Source organism: Podarcis raffonei, chromosome 5, assembly GCF_027172205.1.
Source record: "Podarcis raffonei isolate rPodRaf1 chromosome 5, rPodRaf1.pri, whole genome shotgun sequence".
In the NCBI taxonomy this organism is placed as follows: domain Eukaryota; kingdom Metazoa; phylum Chordata; class Lepidosauria; order Squamata; family Lacertidae; genus Podarcis; species Podarcis raffonei.
The window spans coordinates 31,283,693-31,302,643 of NC_070606.1; positions in this window are offsets into that span (position 1 = coordinate 31,283,693).

Consider the following 18,951-nt stretch of genomic DNA (forward strand, 5'->3'; position numbering starts at 1 on the left):
AACACTTCATGGATACGGATGCATTTTAGACTCACAGCCATTCCATAAGCATTTCTCCCAGTTCACAGGTGGTGCAGATGAGTCACAGAGCATATTCCAAGTTTCAGAGTAGCCAGGGATGGAAGACATCTCTCCAGAATCTCAATCCAATGCCTTGACTGGAAACTAGCTTCTTTATCCTTGCCATGCAGAGCTCCCCCCCCCCCCGCCAAGCCGGAACTAAGTTCTCAGGTGAGCGCCATTGCCATTATAAGAGAACAGGGGAGGCATTCACAGTGAGTTCCAGCACCTCTTTTCTAGAAAAATAGCACTGTTGCCATGTTTTGTACAATCTATTACATGCAAATTGATGCTTTTGAATTATGGTGCTGGAAGAGACTCTTGAGAGTCCCATGGACTGCAAGAAGATCAAACCTATCCATTCTTAAGGAAATCAGCCCTGAGTGCTCACTGGAAGGACAGATCCTGAAGCTGAGGCTCCAATACTTTGGCCACCTCATGAGAAGAGAAGACTCCCTGGAAAAGACCCTGATGTTAGGAAAGATGGAGGGCACAAGGAGAAGGGGACGACAGAGGACGAGATGGTTGGATAGTGTTCTCGCAGCTACCAGCATGAGTTTGACCAAACTGCGGGAGGCAGTGGAAGACAGGAGTGCCTGGCATGCTCTGGTCCATGGGGTCACGAAGAGTCGGAAATGACTAAACGCCTAAACAACAACAATTACATGCAAGCCCCAAATAATATGTTGATGCTTGCTTGTGGGATGAGAGTAACTTAAACAATGAAATATTGCCTCTCAACTAATTATTGTTATTTCCTGTTCTCTAAAAACAGCTATGTTCTTCCTTAATTAATTTCATGTCCTTAGGAAGAACAAACAGATGGTAGATTTTGAAGGGGGATACATGAGAGAAGCATAGAGACACACAGAGGCAGGAGTCCTGTCTGTGGAATACTGGCTGCACTCCAGCATAAGGAGATAATTCGCTATCAGATTGTGCCTGAAACCTGGCCTACATGTGCAGCAGGATAAGGTTGTAGAGTTCTGCGGGGATGGGATGGACTGTACCACTTTGGATTAAGGGCTGAGCCAAAATTTCTCAGAATACGATTTTTTTGCAAGGGGGGTGGGGACCCTTGAGATTTTTCTTTCTCCACCTAGCTATAAAATGAAGGCCACTTTGCAGCATTTTATTCAAATATTCTGCCGTCCTTCTATCCCCCCCCTTCTGCTGTATGCCCTGGAATGGCACAATGTTCAGCGCATCAAAGAGAATGCAAAACGATGCCTACATAGTTGCTGTTGCTGTCCTTTGCAGCAGAGAGCCAGTGTGGTGTAGTGGTTAAGAGCGGTAGTCTCGTAATCTGGGGAACCGGGTTCACGTCTCCGCTCCTCCACATGCAGCTGCTGGGTGACCTTGGGCCAGTCACACTTCTTTGAAGTCTCTCAGCCCCACTCACCTCACAGAGTGTTTATTGTGGGGGAGGAAGGGAAAGGAGAATGTTCGCCGCTTTGAGACTCCTTAAAGGGAGTGAAAGGCGGGATATCAAATCCAAAAAAAAAAAAAAAGATAAGCAAACAAACCCTTTGTGGGAGGCTGAGGGGGAGGAGAAAAGAAGCTGCTAAAGGACGCGGGCGGCGCTGTGGGTTAAACCACAGAGCCTAGGGCTTGCCGATCAGAAAGTCAGCGGTTCGAATCCGCGTGCCGGGGTGAGCTCCCATTGCTCGGTCCCTGCTCCTGCCAACCTAGCAGTTCGAAAGCATGTCAAAGTGCAAGTAGATATATAGGTACTGCTCCAGTGGGAAAGTAAACGGCGTTTCCATGCGCTGCTCTGGTTCGCCAGAAGCGGCTTAGTCATGCTGGCCACATGACCCGGAAGCTGTACGCCGGCTCCCTCGGCCAATAAAGCCAGATGAGCACCACAACCCCAGAGTTGTCTGTGACTGGACTTAATGGTCAGGGGTCCCCTTAAAGGTAAGGCCCATCCCTGAGAAAACGTTGGAGATTTTTTCCTGCTCTTGGAGAAAATTGATGAAATGGTTCCCTCCGTTTTTCTGCCCACAAACAATGTGGTGACCACTCTTAGGCAGAGCTGTGTTTCAGACTATATGTGGGAAGGACACCACTTTTGAAAACGCTTGTATATGTATTTTAAAATCTCTGTAAGTAGGAAATTGGTGCCACAAAGGTTGAGCTGAGCTAGAACTGTTGTCCTATTTTGTTTGTTTGTTTGTTTGTTTGTTTGTTTTGTTATCTGAAGTAGTACAGTGCCTCTGGAAGATTCTGCTACCACTTTTTCTGCTGCATGTGCAGAACAATCAAGTCTTCTGATAGGAGGGGCTGGGAAAAACAGCACGAGAGTTTTTGATCTAAAAATATGGGGACTTCTTGCTTTTACAACCATTAATTGCTGGTTTGCGCAATTGTTTTGACAAAGCTGTGCCATTGGTAAGGGCTGCAGCTAAGTGGCAGGTAGAGCAGTTCCCAGGTTCAAACCTTGGCATCTCCAGCTAGGGCTTGGAATGTCCCCCTTTCCAACTTTCCCCTGCTCTTCATCCATCACAATGATTGGCATTTCATTTCGCTAACATACACTGAATAACTAATGTTTGAAACCCAAACACAAAGTTTGTTATATAAATGGTGGGGCTCGTGGTGCGTGTGGTTAAAAAAAGTGACATTCTAGGCAGTACTGCAAAGATATTACTATGCTCAACAACCATAGACACACACTTCCTCCTGACCGAATCATAGAAATTATGTTCCCTAGACCAGCATTTTGTTTTGTTTTTAAAATTTCTATTGGTTTATCTGTCCATTTCTTTAGGAATTTACATACCATATTTCAACATAAGGTCACAGGACGACGTACAGCACATTAAAACACATCAGCAGATATTCTAAAAGCTATTAAAACAGAAATACAAGACAAGCACAGCAGAAACTAAGAAAGAAAGCATAAAATTTCTATATTACAATACACAAGGTGGTTTACAAGCTGAAGAAACAACAATTTTTGCTGTGAATTGCAGAGGAAAATGGTGGTTAAACTTCCTTTGTCTACCATTAGTGAAAGACCCATGATAATCTCACAAGGAACAACATGGTTCCATGGCACATGACTGGGAAAACCTTTTGTTGTTGGACTACAACTCCCACCATCCCTGACAACTGACTGGTCTTGCTAGTTAGGGATGATGGGAGTTGTAGACCAACAACAGCTGGGGACCCAAGTTTGAGAAACACTAGATTCATGGAAAAAGTGTATTCTATTAGATTGATCAAGATGCAGTTGCACTTGCTTTGCTGGAGTTAACCAGAGCAGGTGAGAAGAGAATGATACACGGTAATGGGCCCTTTCTACTTTGTTCTCTGTGAGTGCCAAAGGAAAGATTGACAAGCAAGTATGGAGGAGAGAGGCATGAGGGAGTTGCTGAGGCAAGATAAAGTGGAAAAGAAATACAGGCAATTCTGGTAAGAGACAGGGAGAGGAATGGAGAAAGCAAGGATAGGAGACTATCATATAGGATGACAAGAGAGATGGATAGCAGAATGGAACCAGGAAAGAAAACAGTATAGAATGACTCACCCCCCAAGCAGAGCATTAAGTCCCTACTCTTTTTCACGTTGTCAGTACTTCTACCGTCACATTCTCATGAACAAGTTACAGTGGCTCCTAATGAGTTTTACAGCTGCAAGGTTCACATCATTCAACAACAACACAGAATAAAGCACAGTGTGGTTTTTAAGGGAGGCGGAGGGAAGCAAATGCACTGAATTAATGAAGCAGCTCAGCTTTAACTTGGTTTCTTCCCTCCTTATTTTGCAAGCACGGGGCATTTTAGAAAGTCAAGCACACTTGGGCTTCCTTGATCTCAGCAGAAAAGTAAAGCATTTGCTTAAGAGTCATTAAATCTGGCGGCTGATCCATCCTTATCTTCGGCTGAGTTCTGCCCCATAGCAGTAAATGCAAAGGACGTTGTCCTTTTCAAGCCATGTGAATGGATTGTTGTGCTTCATACATTGTGTCTATATGGGACTTTGATGCATCCTTATTCAAGAATGAATACCATGGTAAAAGTAGGTGGAGAGAATGGGCTCCTGTAACTCTAGAACTAGGGTCACCCAGTAGAGTCAAGACAGACAATAGAAAGTATTTTTTCACATGAAGCCTAATTAACTAATGGCATTTCCTGTTGGCACTGCACACTGTGTGGCAATGGCCATCAACTTAGATGCTTTCAAAATGAGAATAAACAAATTAATGGAGGAGAGGCCTTTCTGTGGCTATTAGCCAGAAAAACTAAGTAAAACATCATTATTCAGAGGCAGTACACCACTGGTGAGCTGGGAAGGGATATTATTATGTGGCTTAGGGCCCTCATATTTACGGGACCACCTCTCCTGGTATGCTCCGCAAAGGATCTTAAGGTCCATGAATAATCATAGTTTAGAGGTCCCGGGCCTTAAGGAAGTTAGATTATCCTCCACCAGGGCCATGGCCTTCTCAGTGATGGCTTCGACCTGGTGGAATGCTCTGTCCCATGAGACCAGGGCCCTGCAGGATTTAACTTCCTTCCACAGGGCCTGTAAGGCAGAACTATTCCACCTAGCTTTCAATTTGAACTTAGCCTGATCTTTTATTCCCCTTCCTTCCCTCCCTCTCCCCTTTTTATGAAGATTACCCGCTCTGGGATCCCACAGCTAATTCTCCCCTGGTCTCCTCGCTGGCCCAAAAAGAACTAATTTAGCCAGCTAGCCCTGGTGATCATCTAATGTTTATTGGATGGATTTCCCCCCTAAATTGATTTTTGATTTTATTGTTATTCACGTTTTATACCGTATTTTATGCTGTTTTTTGTACCATCAATTGTTTTAAATTTGTTGTTAGCCGCCCTGAGCCCGGTTTTCTGAACTGAATTTATTAAAATTTCTATACTGCCATTCATTTGAAGAACACAAGGTGGTTTACAATATAAAAACACAAAACTGCATACAGTGGTACCTCTGGTTAAGTACTTAATTTGTTCCGGAGGTCTGTTCTTAACCTGAAACTGTTCTTAACCTGAAGCACCACTTGGCTAATGGGGCCTCCTGCTGCTGCTGCGCAGCCGCCGTGCGATTTCTGTTTTCATCCTGAAGCAAAGTTCTTAACCCAAGGTATTATTTCTGGGTTAGTGGAGTCTGTAACCTGAAGCATATGTAACCTGAAGCATATGTAACCCGAGGTACCACTGTACTTCAACAACAAACAAAAACAATATTGTTTGTTTCCTTCATATCCTGCTATGGGCATCCTGAAAACCTCTGGGTTAACCACTGTGGGAAAAGAATGCAGTACTAAATGGAAATTTGCTGTGATCCAGGAAGGTTCTTCTATCCCTTTTCTTGTTTTTTAATGACTGATCCTAATTACATTGATCACAGCTAAGGGGGTCAGGTGCAGAAGAAGAACAGGGTTGCTCCACCTTTAAGAAGTTAGGAAAAGAGAGGATTTGAACAGGTGTAGCTTGTAACTCCGTCTTCTATACAACCATCAAAGGTGCAGGAACCCTGTCCTCTTGCATCTGGCTGTTCCACATGTCTTAGATCGTGGTATTTATTTCCAGGTGGACCTCACAAAGTGGTCTGCATATGATTATGACAACAATAAACATTGGGGGCACAGGGAGAGGCTATAAGAACACGACAAAGACAACCGTTTGTTTAGAGGATGTGGTAACTGCTTCTTCTCTACTCCCAGCAAGGTTAGATGGTTCTTTAGGTGATGACATTTTGGGGAGGAAGGGCCATCACTGGGAGCTGGTTTGTTGGAAGTAAGATCCATTGGGTTTCATGGGAGTTGTTTCCTGGTAAGTACACTCCAGAGTGTGGCCTAATGCTGCAATTCCATTTCCTTTATTGGTAACAAGCCTCACTGTATTCAGTGGAACTTCCGCATGTGTAAAACACAGATAGGATCAGGCTGCATATTTGACTAAATTCAAGACAACTCAAGAACACTTAACTAAAGGCTAAAGATGGCCTGAAGTCAAGATGTATAAAGAGGTTCTTTCTGTGTCTGATACTAAACAGCTGGGCCTGACAAGTACCCGAATGGAGCCCTGCATATGCTACTAAATACTCTGAAGAAAGGGTGGTGCATTTCAAAGCATCACATAATAGTATGCTTTTCTCAAAATATGATCAATGTATGGAGGTTTTGACGGACTGGTTTCTTTGTAAAGCACTACTTGGATCACTGTGTAAATTTGATTTTAATATTCTTAGCTGCAGAAGGACCTCCAGCCACGTATGAACCTAAGACACTGAAAGCCAATTAAAATATGATCCATGCATATTGTCTAACACTCAGAAGAGAGAGAGAGAGGTGGGGGGAATGAAGGATTTGTGAATGGGATGCATACTTTGAGCATGGGTATATCCAGATGCACATATCAGTTGGGACATGCTGTAGTTTTTTCCTGTCTGTTGATGCACTATTGACAGATACCCTGGCAAAAATGATCAGATCCTGATTTGTTCAGAAAGATTGCACTAACAAGAACTTTTGAACACCCAGAAGCTTAGCATTCAGCAGCTGAATGTTAATTTGAGGCAACCACCCTTCTCGGTTGCTGTTTGTCAGCATTGATGTGTCTTCCTCTATATGTGGAGGCCCAGGGCAAGTGCCCTTAAATGCTCCCTCCCCCCAGGTTCTGTTCCTTAAGTACTGCCAGTGACAGTGAGCAGCAAGCAATGTCATGAGGTTTTCTGCCAACTGTGTTTCCCTGACAAATGTGTTTGTAGACTGAGAATGATGTAGATGGTACGGAGAGTACCCTGGCTGCAAGACGAAATTCTTCAGCATTTATGGGACAAAAAACAAAACAGTGGCATTTTAGGCATAGGCAAAGCTTTCAAAGAGAAAAGCAACTTTCTCCCATAGCAGGTCACACTAGTGGCTCTGACTTCTAAAAGTTGACTTTATTATCACTTTGCATCTGTGCTTGTTGGACAAAGGCAACCTGGGCATGTATAAGTTATCCAATAATCCATTTGTTGTTTTTAGAGTTGTTGGAGAAATTTTAGGAGCTCCATAGGGCAATAGAACATTGTCTTCAGTTATTAATAGAGACCTAACTTTATGCTGAAAGAAACCCACACTATACTAGTACATTTGTGCTTTGGATTTAAAATTGATCATCTTGAAGAATACAGAAGATAGTGGTCTCAAGAGATTATTTTAGTTCTTTGGTGATCCAGTAGTCTGTAATGGTCTCATCTCTGCTCTGATATCCCTGTACATTCCCAACCATGAACTTCCCTCTGCTTCCTCAAAAGACCCCACTCTTTATCCCTTTCTGCACTATATACTTGGAGCTGCTTACCAGAATACCTGTGTGATACCACCTTACTTCCTTTAAATTCCTCTTTAAGACCTACCTTTTCTGTGAGGTCTTTGGGTCAGGCCCCTAATTCCCATGCCCTACTGCAACTAAGCCTGTAACAAAGGCTAAGCACAGGTATATGAAACATTCACATATCGCTCCTGCCTCCACTTCCCTCCCAGCCGTCTGCTGTTTCCCCTGTGTCAAACTTTGATTGTAAGCTCTCCATGATGTGCATCTGCCTTTTATATTCTATAAAGTGCTACGCACAGGCTACCTAAAACTAGATTTCAAAGGATAGCTTTTGTCATTTCCATTTTGCTTGAGGGGCAATCTGAAAACTTACATACTAAATAAGTTGTTTTGATTATCACATCATTTTCCTTGGTGGAAACCCACAATTTTGTTGAAGATAGGGGTTTGTAGCTTTTCTCCTTGCAAATATAGAAATGGTATTTCCATGTCTTCCAATTTACATTCCAATATATTAAGCTTCCTGAGACAGTTCTAGCCCTATGACCACCATTTTGCAATTGTCTTTAGCAGTCTAGGGTCACTTCTGAACAGCTAGTATATTGAACATTTGTCTCTACTTATTTGCACAAAGTTTGTGGGGCAGAGAAGCAAGGTCAGTTATTTATTGAGTATTCATTCTGATGTACAGTACTTGCAGGGATATTACACAATGTTGTATCAAGCAGTCATTATCCTACACTTCCCAGTGCCTTTTCCTGTCACTCTCCTTATTGCAAAAAGTCTGGTTTTGAGTAGAAGCTGGTTTGTTGTGCAAGAGACCAAATCAACTTTAATTGCAGAAGCTGAATTTACCAGTATGTGATTGAATCCTACCCCAAAATGACAACCATCTGGTAGTGCCCAAGGTCAGAAGGTGCATATTTCCCAAGTTATTGGAATAGTATGGGAAGTAACAGTCTTTTCTGATAACAAAAAGAACCAGAAAATGCTGCATTTCTGCAGAGAGCCAAAATAGCCTTCTCATTTCTTCTGCCACCCTTGAGTTGCAACAATACTTGGCCACAGCCAAAAACAGAAAACAATGCCACTTTTTTCATATCCCAACTGCCCTCCCCATTTTGACTGCCATTCTCTTTGCATTTGCCATATTCTGGTGCTATAAACAGTACATCAAAGAGCTGTGTTCTAAGCCTGAAGCATTAGCTTTCACTTGTTAGAGGACGAGTTGTCACAGAGACCTTCTGACCATGCAAATCATGTCACATGGCCTCATCCCTGAACTTGCCAGAAGGAATGACATATGGTACCCTACAAGTTCCTAATGGAGCAATCTTACTGAGATGGCAAATGCCTGTGGTAAGATCCTTAAATTAACACTTGGATGTATAAAAGGAGGCAATTGGGTCTTCAAAGACCAGGTTACATATCAAACTAAAGGATATGGATGTCCTATTTATGGCCCTAGCTGAAATTTAATACACACAGTTGAGAAGATCCAAGATACAGAATTAGAATCTCTCACTGGTTTTGAGGTAAACATCAAGGATGAAGAGTGGAACATTTCCAGAACAGAGGTTCATATGCATCCAAAGCTTTTGTTAAAGGGAACACACACAGTTACATAGTATTTATTGGGAACTCCATGGTTTCGACTAGAAAACCTCACAGGCTGAGACTTAGCCTAGTAAGTTATTGTTTATGCTCAGCCATCAAAGTCTTAAGGCACTGAAGGGACTAGGTGTGTGCAGCTTCAGACCCTCTGGTTGGAAGTATAACATCTCTGGATTGACCAGCCCAGTATAAATACTAGTAGCCTAGTTGTTTTCCCATGCCAAGTTAATAAAGCAGTACCAGCCTGCAGATCAGACCCCATTAAATTAATTGAGTTCAAACACCTGGGTTGGAGAGCCAGTGGTGGTGTAGTGGTTAAGAGCGGTGGACTCGTAATCTGGGGAACCGGGTTCACCTCGCTGCTCCTCCACGTGCAGCTGCTGGGTGACCTTGGGCCAGGCACACTTCTCTGAAGTCTCTCAGCCCCACTCACCTCACAGAGTGTTTGTTGTGGGGGAGGAAGGGAAAGGAGAATGTTAGCCGCTTTGAGACTCCTTCGGGTAGTGATAAAGCGGGATATCAAATCCAAACTCTTCTTCTTCTCTTCAAACTCACCCTTCAAGCCTAGATTTGAATATTGTTTCTTATAGCCCTAACGTGACCCTGATAATATGTAAGGTACAGCTATCTGAAAATACAGATTTGTAAAGGTTGAGGGAGAAGGAATGGCATATCTATATTATAAATTGAAATTTAATAAAATAAATAAAACAAAGCCAGTGGGTTTTTTTATTTAAAAAAATTGCATGTAAACTTTCTGAATTTTGGCTTCAAATCTATTTGAAGCCGTAAACATTTTCACTTAGAAGTAAGTCCCACTGAATTCAGTGAGACCTACAGTAATTTCTAGCAGAAATATGCTAGGGATTGCAGGTTTATGGCCTGATCCTAAACATACTTGGAAGTAAGCCCTATTGAATTCAACGAGACTTTCTCCCGAGTAACACTGCATTGGACTGTAGCCAGATTAATAAATGATCTGATAACACAGCCGTTCCTTCCGAGTCTGAAGTGGTTAAGTTTGTGTGTGTTGCTGAGCATCTCAGTACAGTACTTAGGAAATTCAGGTCACCATATACTGAGTCTTAAAAACAGATCAAGGAGGCTAAAGATAGGTTCCTATTTCTGACAGTGTTGGTTCCTCTTATCAGGTACATGGCTAAGAAAAGGTGAATATGATACATGGTGGATTTGAAGCAAAGCTCCTTACTTAGTTGCAATAGTGTGCCATTGCATTGGCCGTGGCACATGAATCTGATGCAGTTTTCTAAATGTTCTAGGAAGCTGCCTAGTCAGATCCATGGTCTGTCTAGCTCTGTATTGTCTATACTGGTTGGCACTGTATAACTTTATCTGCTAAGAGATTGTTGTAATTAAGCGGTATATAAATTGTCAAAATAAATAAATAATGTAGAGGAGAACTAGCAACACTTGATGGAGCAGATTTATTACTGAGGGTTGGCATATGTGTAGTAGATGCAGCTGTCAGAAATTAGTCTTCTCTATTAAAGACCATAATATTTGCAGGTAGGTACTCACCCCACCTCAACTGCATTCTACATTTATGGTGACTGAGGGTGAGAGAGGGGTAGGGCTTAAGGGAAGTGATGTGGTAGTTGAATACGTGTAAACATGAGTGATCACATAGGATTGGGTTGTCTTATTACATGGAGAACGTTTTTGCCTGACATTCCCATGGTGGCTACTGTATTTAGAAGAGTGCTCCCCAACCTAAATTGTTGTGTCTGCCACATGGAATTTCCCCTGCGTGGGTAATTGCCCCTTTGTGCAGCAATCCAGCCCCTCAGCAAGGAATCAGATTTAGAAATTCTGTCAAATTTGCTCTGCCTGCTTTCAGTCAAGCGGATGTTGAGATTAAATTTGAAGGCAATTGTCTGTCTTTGATCCGAGACCAGATGTCTTTTCCTCGCTACACTTCTGGGCTGAATTCCTTTCAAAAGCTGTTTTCTAACATGCACAAGTCTTGGGTTTCATTATTATTAATGTAGCTTTCCCCTCCTGCCTTCACTTTATAGAGATTACAGTTCAACATGCCAAGACATCGGGAAGCTAGAGACATCCACCAGCGATGCAACTGTCCAGCAGGTAGGAACTCCATATTGTGGTGCTGGTGGTTATGACGGCTTTTATATACAGTAGATATGGAGTATCATTTGAGTCCTTATGGGTATGCAAGGAGAGGGCAACTTTGATCAAAAGCGAAAGGCAAGCCCTTGAAGGTTGTGGGAAAACCAGCATTGTTTTGGAATATTTGTTTGTTCTCTGATTATTTTCTATTTGTCTCCTTTGAACTTTGATTATTTTATTTGTTTTCAAATATTTATCCCCTGTTCCTCAACTAACAATTAAAACCAACATTCTGGTAGTGTTCATGCTTGCAGTGTTCAGGGGCGTAGCTAGCTGCTCCATCACCCAGGGCCACATGGGGGTGCCGCGGCGATCTGCCCAGGGGGGCGGTGCAGTGAGCTGCCCACAGAGTTCGACACAAGCCCCATGCTGCCGTTTCGGGCAGTGTGGGGCCCTGAACCACCGCGTCAGTCCCAGTAGAGACGTGTGGCTCGGGCTGCATGCCAGGCCCCGTGGTAAGTGCCACCCCCCCGTGGTGTGCCATTTTGTCACCCCCCCAAGGATGACACCCGGGGAGAACTGCACCCCCTGCCCTACACCCCTGGCAGTGTTCTCCTCTCTTCAAACCCTAACTCTGTTAATGCCACAGACTGATGTACCGTGATGTCATAATCTCTTGGGAAGGCAAATATGTCACAGCCATTCTAATTTGCCTTGATTTAGCTACTCTGATGACAAATTAAAACTGGGTAGTAATAGGCCAAGACATCTGAATGTTTAGAGGATCTGAGGACTTACAAACTTTGAATTCTAAGGTCAACAAGCAACATGTGTTTAATTATATCATTTAAGGGATAGAGGGGAAATTTATTTGGTCCACATTTTAAAGCAAACTGGCTTAATTCACAGTTCTGGATTTCTATAGGGATTGAGTTGTGTATTTCTCTGGATTTTGGGACGCACTTTCAGTTCAAACATGTGCATTTTAGAGGGGAATCCATAAAATTGCACAAAATGCATATTTATGAGGAAGGTACATACAAAAATGTGTGCAATTTTGATGTAAAGTTTTCATATGGTTAAAAAAAAACCACTGAAAATTGGGATGGATTGAATTTAAGATTGAATGTATGCAAAACTGAATGTTCATCTAGGTAGTTCCGTTCATCCCTATTTTATATAAACATTGCCTACAAACCATGTTTGTTCAAAATGCTGGAGTAGTTCCAGGTATTTTTTTAAATTAATTAATTTAATTAATTAATAAAAACAAAACACACTGGTAGAAATATCTAGACATTTGTCAAATATATAAGTGCTTGAAAAGGCAAACCAACCTGTGCTTGAATGGCATTTTAGATTGGCCATCTTGATCAGGGTTTGCATTGGACCCGTACACCACCTCTAGCACTCCCTGCCATTCTCCCTTCTCCAATGAAAAAAAAACATTCCTTTGGGGAAAGGGAGGAGAGTAGCAGGTTGTGGAATGGTTGCATCTACACAGGAGAGTCTCTCCTCATTAACAAATGACACATGGGATGTCTTTTCCTACGGGCATCATGGGGTTTGACTGTATATAGCCTCTTATTAGCTACAAATGATGTGTGTGGGTTCATTTTCTCCCAGAAATTGTTACGCTTAAAATCAACCCCTATGATCTCCAACTGGAAAAAGTGTTCCACATGTCAGTCCCTCTGCTGTCAACTATCCATCCATCTTCTCTAAGCCAAGGCTTTTCCTTGGGAAAGGAGGAGAAGTAGCAGTGAAGGGGATTGGCTGTAGCAGTGGTTTTGAATGTTCATATTGACATCCCAAAAGCCCTTTGATGGGAATGAACATTTGAAAATCTTCATTTTTCAAGGAAATCAGGCGGGGGAGAGCAAGTTTCCTCTGTAGAGACTTGCTCATGAAATGTTTTAATAAAACATATTTTAATGAGTGAGACTGCTAGCTCAGGACATTGAGACTGCTTTGAATCAAAGTAATGTATACCTTTGGAATGTAAGCACAATTTTAGAAGGATTCAGTAGGTTAAGGCAATGATTTAGAATGACATACTTTAGCTACTCATGCTTTTGATAATAATGATGATGATGTCAGGGCTGCAAGGTGATCAATGCCAGCAATATAAAATGTGGCTGTTATAGCCAACATATTTGGTATTAATGTGTTTTTTCTAATTTATACCACTGGACACAGCTGTAGAAAAGCTATGAACACTGCAGTCCTATTCAAAATGTAACATCATGCATTTTTCTAATTTCTAATAGTGCAATCCTACACATGTCTACTCAGAAGTAAGCACCATGGAATTCACTAGGCTGGTGGGAATTTTGAATGGCCCTGTAGAACTGTTGATAATCTCACACGTGTGGTAAATGTGGAAAGTAGTGGAATTATACTAGTGAATTTCTGCAGTTGTCAGAGTACAGTTGTCATCAAAATTTTGCCTAAAGCAAAATTCAAAGCAGTTTTGACGGTGCTTTCTCAAGTGAAACATCTGAGGAATTTGAAGGGAAGCCAGAAGAGTTTCAATAATACGAGCAACATTTGTTAAGTTAATTTTACACATGCCTATGTAACAATGAGTCAGCAAATAAGTGTGTGTGTGTGTGTGTGTGTGTGTGTACATGTACACGTACAAGACTGAGTATAGCAGGGGTGGGGAATTGATGACTCATAGTTCCGATCCAGCTTGTCTGTTCTGTGGACAACAATCCCACTAGTACCATATAGTGGCAAAACCACTGAATGAAGTGTCGGTTCTGTCCTGTAGCTGCTGCCACTGAAAGCAGATCAGAGCACTCCAAAAACAGGGAACAGCATTCTCCTCTGCTCTGATGTTTCCTGAATGCACCTTTGGGAAACAGAGCAGGTAGGATTGCTGTTTCTTGTTCCCAGAATACTTTGATCTGCCTTTGATTGAAACATGACATTGGACAGGAAGGGTGCCTTGTTCAGCAGCACCAATGGTGGACTGGGCTGGGGGCAGACAGGTAACATTGCAACACTGAGCTGGGCAATTTAAACCCCTCCACACAATCCAGAACCACAGCAAAAACGGAAATTGAGCCAAAAAAGGTTATCCACTTGTGCTTTATATGGATGCATATAAGCATTTATTTATGTATTTATTTACTTACATTCAGATCTGGATTGGTCCATCAGTATAGTGACAGTCCTAACTTAATCTTGTACAATATTATGTTGAGGCAAATTAGTTTATTTCCCCAAATATTCCTTTAAAACCCGCCTTTTAGAACAATGTCCCCTTGCAGCGGCTTCCAACAAGAGATAAAAGCAATACAATAAAATTTTTAAAATATAAATTCAAAACTAAAAACCAGGCAAACACCAGTAGTGTAAAACAAACATCAAGAAAGGCTGGACAGAACAAATAAATACTTAGTGCCTGCTTAAAAGCAACAAAATAATGGAACCTCATTGAGATTCCTGCAACTCTTCCTTTCCCTAACCAAATAGCATCCCTGTTGCAGCTGCACTGGCACCTCCATATGCCCTAAGAGTCCCCCCCCCCCATTCTACATTCTTGACAATTTTCTTAAAGTGCTGCAATATCTCACCAATACAGTACAATTGATACACCTGAGAGAACACACATGTGGTGTGTGGACTTTAAAACTGCAAACACCACACACGGAGGTTGAGACGTCTGATTGCGTAATTGCTCTGGAAGATGTGTATGAAACAAACGCTTTAAAACATAAACAGTGTGAGCAAGAGCAGACAGCAAGAGTGATGTAGTGCTGTCTGTCTGCATACCAGCAGGTCAGAGAAAGCATGACTTTCATAATGCCTCGAGGTCCACAAGCAAACTGAAGCATCTTGTAAAATTATATCCCTCAATGTCTGTCATTGTCTTCTTTTGCACTGGCCATTATCAAAAGGAGGGATCTAGTCAGCTGCTGAAATACTCCTGGGACACCTCTCAACTTAAGAGTAGCTATTTATGGCACATTTCTCAATGAGAAATAGGTCTTTATTTTACTGGGTAGCTGAATCATATGCTTCCACTTAGTGTTGAGCGAAGATGGGGGGCGGGCGTTTCAAGAAAACTTTGCTCTCTGTGACATGCCCCCCTCCCAATATTTCAGCAATCATTCTGTGTTGTTCCTACTCTCCTCTGGAGAGGTAGCCTTGTTTCGAATGAATGGATGCGTGACTACATAACCAAGGAATAATTGGGTAACATGCATACATGAATCTGTGACTTCCTTTTTTTGCCTCTAGGCACCTGTTGTATCATTACCAAAGATTCCAAGGACACGGATGCCATCTGCAAAACTCCCACTCTCACCCATTTCAGTCACTCTACTGAATTCAATGGGTGGAATGCGGAATTGGAGTAGTGGTCTGGCAGGCGGGGCTCCGGTTGACTTTGAGCAATGCAAGTGTGCTTTCTCACTGTGAATATTAAACCAGGAGAAGACCTTGGAAACCACTACACTCTTGACATCCCCCCCAATGCCTGATATGCTTATGGCCTAGATGGATTCTTGATCCTAGACATTGTGGTCCTTGTGGGCAGACGTGAAGCTTTCTCAAACTTTAGGAGAGTCAGCATGATGTTTTCAAGGTTCTCTTCTAAAGCCAGCCCCTTATGGTGTCTATAAACAAGGAGACCTCATGTTCCTTCTTGAAAATAAATGTTTACCATAAGTGACATTGCACCATATTTCCCACAGATTCTTCCCCGATTTCCGAGTTCTGCCTAGTGTGCAGAAAGGAAAAGAGAACACAAGTTCATCTGCAGACTTTTTGAAAGCAGCAGGGAAATTGTAAATGGTCCAAACTGTAAAATTTGTACTTTTAGTTTAACAGAAGACTGAGTAAAGCGAAGCTGTAAAGAGGATACATAAGTGTGTGTGTCTCTCGGTTATCTTAGCACTAAAGATAAGAACAATATAGACAGATGTAAAAACACAGTGTTTTAATGTTATTTATAGACACGATAAGGAAATCTATGTTTCCTTAGGCTCAGGAAACCGACACTACTAATCTGTCATGCTTTGGGATAGGTGTGGCACCCGCTGTGAGTTGAGTTTTTCTCTAGGGTCACCAAAGGTTTAAAGATCACCATAAGACTGTACAGGAAGTCTCCGAGCTGTGTCCGTGATTGTTAGCTGCTGTGGTCTTGGCTGTTGGTGCCCAGCATCTTTGGATCTGATAAATGTTATTGTGAACTTTGTCAAAGCCTGTACTTCACCCAATTTTTAGAACAAGAGTTGCTGCATGTTGTGTGACATGCTGACCCCATTCCCAAAATAATATTTTCAAGGTACTCTTAATACAATAAGTGTCTGGTTAAATGAGATAATTCCATGACTCCTTAAAGGCTAACACATTATGGGAGCATAAGCTTTCATGGGCAGCCTAGAGCCCACTTTATCGGCTAAGGAGCTGAACTGTTTTTGGATTTCAATTGCTTATGCAATTGTCTAAAATTCATGACTGCATTTTCATTTAACCACTGAAAAAACATTTTATAGAAAGAAGGAACTGAACACACATCTGCAAAAGCATCTCATTAATTAAGCATTAGGATATCAACATATGTTGTTATAGGCTTGGGTCTCATAAGCCACCTTTGAAGGTAGAATCCTTAGAAGTTTTAGAATGAAGTGCAAGGGATTAAGAAATAGCCAGCACAAAGTTGGCCATGGAGGTATTTTTCCACTCCATCTCTAGAAAAAACCTGTTTTCTAGCTATAGGCATAATTGTCAACTGTCCCGCTTTGAGCGGGACACCCCAGAATTACAGAAGTCATCCCAGCTTCTGACTGGATCCCGAGATGTCCTGTTTTGGCACCCACAGGAGCGCAGCCCCCAAAGGCACCCGTTTTGAGGGGCCGTACTCTCCCAGGAGCCAGGTGACACATGTGGGAGCAGGATCCCAAAAGACGCATGTCCTGATCGCCCTCTGTGGCATTTTGGAGGGTATGGCTACAGGAAAAGCTATAAATTTAATCTGTAGTTTGGTGTGTATTTATTTTTTAAACTTCGAATAGGAAGTTATGACGGGCACTGCTCAGGTTGGGACTGGGGTGTGTCAGTTCTGCAGCTGCAACAAAAATAATTTCCCCTACCAAAGTTGCTGTTTGCCTAAAGAGGGATACCAATATAAGCTTCTCTCCTGACATAAAAAGCAACTTTAGGGGCCAATTTTCATCAGTACCTCCATCTCTCACCACCATCCACATCCTCATCAGTTCCCCACCCTTCCCATGGTTGCTGTTTAAAGCTTTTCTAAAAATAAATAAACCACACAACTCCAAACAATGGGTTTGATATAACATGTAACTTGGCTCTATGGTTCCAATGAAATCTGATGCCAGATAGATAAACTGTCCTAAACAGCTTTCCTAAGCCATGGGGGGAAACTCACTTGGAAGACTTAAAAGTATTCAGCTAGTGGGTATTCAAACTAAAGTGGGGTGGATAAGCTAGAAAGAAAGAGTTTTCAAACCATCTAAAATACTATGTCAAAAATAAAAATAAAGAGATAGGCTATTCTAAGGGGGCAGGAAATATTTGAAATGAAATCTCTACTAACAGCCATCCTTCAGGAACTATCTGAAGCTAGAGGTGTGTACATCTTTCACAGACAACTGTTTTGTCCATGTGTATTTTGATTTGGCATTTGACAATAAAGAGAGCCGTTGCATATGTGGGCATTGCAAACAGACAACATTTTTCACAGGCTCTACTTTTCTGTCCAAGAAAAGTACTAATTTTTAAAAGTGACTTGCTCTCACCCATTCATTGAGCTTTATGGCTAGGCCATGAATCATGCACTGGAAAGGCTAAGTGTATCTGTGTGTATCTGCTATAGCACATTGTAACTAAGAAACCACTGAAATAATTTTGATTATTTTGCCAGAAGAAGGGACTTCCGGGGTGGCGCCAACGGAAAATGGCTGATTCCCCTTAAACGGAGGGGACCGGCTCCGCGGAAACTGGGGTTCTTACCGCTACGGCGCAGCGGGGACCCGTAAAAACCACAGGCGGGTGAAGCCTGTGGCCGTGGGACTCGGCGGGCACCTTTTTGCGCCCCCCCAATCGGCAAAGGAGCTCAATTTTGGGTCCCGGAGCTGAGCGGGGAAGTGGCGCTGTGCTGTGAGTCGTCTGCTTGTTCCGTGGAGCGAAGCCGCTAAGCCGTTGCCGGAGAGCGCTGCCTTCTTCCTTGAAAATTGAAACTAAGACCAACGATCCGTGAGTAGGATTAATTCGACTATTAAAGGAACTGATTTAAAAGATCTGGTACCGAAGGCGGGGAGGTATAAAAAGGAAGTCTGCCTCCCGTTTTTTTTGTAAAGAAGTGAAGCAATGAACTTGCAAGCAGGAATTTAAAAGGACGTTGTTAAAGTTTGCAATCCGAACATTAAACAAGTTTCAACCCCCCTCTGATGCAGGGGGAGGAGGGGGGAAAGACCCGAACAGTATTTCCCTGCAAAAAGAAAGAAGAAGCAGCTAAATCCACTGCTCAAACCTCTGAGACCGGCTGCCGTGAGCTGTAAATATTGCTTGGGGAAGTGTGTCGTCGCTGAAAGTATCTTTTTTTTTGCAACAACTAACTCTGCATTTGAGGATATAACTAAGATACATTCTTATTGTTTGGTTTCTCCTGACTCTAAAGTAACTTTCTATAAATAAATTGAAACAAAAAAACTAAAAACGTTGTCCTTTGGAGACTGGGGGACGAAAAGGAAAGTAAGTGACTTTAAAAACATTATTGGCTGTTGTTAACATTGTGTCCCCCTAGAGGAACTTGGAAGGCTGCAATTGCAGCTGGACTAAGGGAATTTTCCATTTCAAAATAAGCTTTGTCTCTGAGTCTGGGACTGACCTTGAAGGACTCGGACTCTGATTTTGAATGCGCAAC